Below are 3365 nucleotides of genomic sequence, written 5' to 3'. Positions count from 1 at the left end.
TCCGCCCTGTGTCTCTGATGTGAGGAGCGGCTGAGCAGGAGCGGGATTGTAATGTAGGTCTGAATAGCGGCGGGTGGCTGTGTATATTAGTAAGTGTGCGCTCTCGGCTCTGCAGAAGTTTGGGGCTTTGGAACTAGGCTTCTGAAAGCAGCTGATAAATGATTGCTTGACTCACTGGATAGAACAATATTAAAGGCCTTACAGGCTGCAGCCCTTTACAGTGGCTGTCTTATCCATCTTATACGTCACATTGAGGGGGAAAGGTAAAAAAAACTTTCCAAAGAGTTGAGAAGTTACCCATAGCAACACCAATCAGCTTCTTCTTATCATTTACCAAGTACATTCTAAAAAAATGACTGGAAGATGCTGAATGCTATAGCCAACTCCTCAACTTGCTAAACGTAACCATAACCTAACATTGGGGGTCATTCCGAGTTGTTCGCTCGTTGACGATTTTCGCTATGCTGCGATTTGTTGCAAGGAACGCAGGGCGCATGCGCTTAGTTATTTAACTAAAAACTTAGTAGATTTGCTGTGGATTCTGCGGCGCTTTTCAGTCGCACTGCTTATCGGTGAATGATTGACAGGAAAGGGACGTTTCTGGGTGGTAACTGAGCGTTTTCAGGGAGTGTGCTAAAAAACGCAGGCGTGTCAGGGAAAAACGCAGGAGTGTCTGGAGAAACGGGGGAGTGGCTGGCCGAACGCATGGCGTGATTGTGACGTCAAACCAAGAACTAAACGGACTGAGGTGATCGCAGTCTAGGAGTAGGTCTGGAGCTACTCAGAAACTGCAAAGAATTATTTAGTAGCAGTTTTGCTAATCTTTCATTCGCTATTCTGCTAAGCTAAGATACACTCCCAGAGGGCGGCGGCCTAGCGTTTGCAATGCTGCTAAAAGCAGCTAGCGAGCGAACAGCTCGGAATGAGGGCCATTCTGTCCATGTCAGCATTCTGACTGCGTACCTGGCGCCAATGTTATCATGAGGGCAGGAAAACAGAAAGGCGGATATTTTGTTACACGGAACATGGTGTTACTAGATGGGTACTATTATAACTTTAGGGGCTGATAAAAGTTATAATGACATTTAAAAGGTTGTTTTCATTATTAGACTTCTCTCACCCCATGCCACCCCTAACCTTCTGCCCCTTGATACAAGACCCTCATTTTGCCTTGTGGCAGAAACCTCCTGTGGGTACTTACTATAACACAGTTTTAAATTCAATATTATTACTGTATGGATCCTCTTCTACCCAAATACAATGACTGCTTTTATTATCTGTCTCTGGGAAATATTTATGGCTCCGGGACAATTTATCTATGCTAGGGCCAGCATACAATATCATTGTTCTACCAAGAGTCTCTCGAAGGGGTAATTCTTATATTGCTGGAAGTCCTGGAGAGGCTTGGTAACATCAGATGTTATTGCATGGTATTTACTTTAATATGCTTAAGACTAATAGAGAAATAGCTTTGAATAAAGAGAATTGTACGAACATGCCCCGTTCAGATTTCTGTAGTATCTCCTGCCACATCCATTAATGAAAACATTGTTTTAGATTTAAGAGTACAGTCAGCTTTTGACACAACAGTGACAGGGATTGGAATATTTGCTATTTTAATATTAATAGCTACTGAATGACATCTAAGTAGGGGAAAGTGCAGTTAAGCAGGTGGTTGTTTTTTGGGGTTTTTTAAATTTATTTATTTTTTGTTTTATTTTTAAATAGATATCACAGCGAATATGAATCCGGTTCACCTGGCTGAATGAGGAATGTGATGGAAAAGCCCCGGGCTTAACTAGGAAGAATAGCTCTCACTGGCAGCACAGTGCTACATTGTCATTCATGGGGCAGGGTCTGACAGAGCGTACAGCGCTAATCCAGCAGTAAATTCTTACAATAATAACGGCTGTAAAGTCTATTTTTTTAATTTATTTATTTACTCATGTAATTCACAGGATAAAAAGGGAATTTTTTGAAAACTGGTAATGAACCTGAATGAACAGGCTCAGGTTTCTGGTTTTAAAAACACAAATGTCATGTATCTGTAAGTGATTCCCCAAGCCGCATCCACCTTCTGATTTTACCGTCAGCCTGTTTTAAAAAGTTTGAACATGAATTTATTTATTTATTTAATTTTAATTTTATTTATTTAATTTAAACCAACAGATAAACACTAAAAGTCAATTTGGGTGATCGATTTATGGTTGATTTTTGATCGATTTTGTGTTTCAGGGTCTTAATCACACAGTTTCTACCAAATGATTTTTGACACCCTTTTAAAAAAAATATGTCAAAAATCATCTGTTAGTAAATGTGGGATTTAGGGGTATATTTAAAAAAAATCGACCTGGGCTGATGTTTGGTCGATTTTTATATTTCAGGGTTTAAATTTCACATTTACTAACAGATGATTTTTCATCTGTTAGTAAGGGTGTGATCTAGACCCTGATACTAGAGATGTGCGAGTTCGGTTTATCTCGGATTTACCAGGATCTCATCTTATTGGCTCTCGGATGTCACGTGTTTTGGATAGCCAATACGAAAATCCGGATAAAACCGAACTTGCATTAATTTTAGCGTTAAGAACCAGGTAAATCAGAACCCGCACATCTCTACCTGAAACAGAAATCGACCAAAAATTGGCTAAACATCAACCAAATATCGACTAAACATTGATCAAAAATTGATCAAAAAGATGGCGATACCCTTGGCGGCATAAACCCGGCGGTGGGGCCTTAGTACATATGAAAATGTGGTTAAACCCCCGAAAATGGGGCTTTTACTGCATTTTCCCTTTAGTACATCCCGCCCCAAGTAACTTACCTTTTGGCATGTGGGTAGAAAACGCAGTACATGGAAGAACCCATGCAAACACTGTGAAAACATACAAACTCCACACAGAGAGGACCTTGGTGGGAATCAAACCCAAGACCTCAGTGCTGTGTAACTACTACACCACCCAGGATGCCCAAATATGTATTAGCTGTTTATCTGTCAACACATGCTGTCATATATGTCTCTATTTCAGGTATATAGTATCCCTCTGATGTAATGCTTTACATATAATGATGATGATGATGTCATTCACAGGGATTCGCGTTATTGCGAGCAGGATCTGGGATCCAATAATGACTCCTCCAAAATGGGAGTGTCCGGATATTCGGGAGAGTACTACTAGGTAAGTGCGTTTTTATGTTATAGCATAGACCTGAAAAGTAGAGATGTGCACTTGAAATTTTTCGGGTTTTGTGTTTTGGTTTTGGGTTCGGTTCCGCGGCCGTGTTTTGGGTTCGACCGCGTTTTGGCAAAACCTCACCGAATTTTTTTTGTCGGATTCGGGTGTGTTTTGGATTCGGGTGTTT

This window comes from Pseudophryne corroboree, chromosome 4 (genome assembly GCF_028390025.1).
Source record: "Pseudophryne corroboree isolate aPseCor3 chromosome 4, aPseCor3.hap2, whole genome shotgun sequence".
Lineage (NCBI taxonomy): Eukaryota > Metazoa > Chordata > Amphibia > Anura > Myobatrachidae > Pseudophryne > Pseudophryne corroboree.
Note: the sequence above shows the minus strand (reverse complement) of the source record.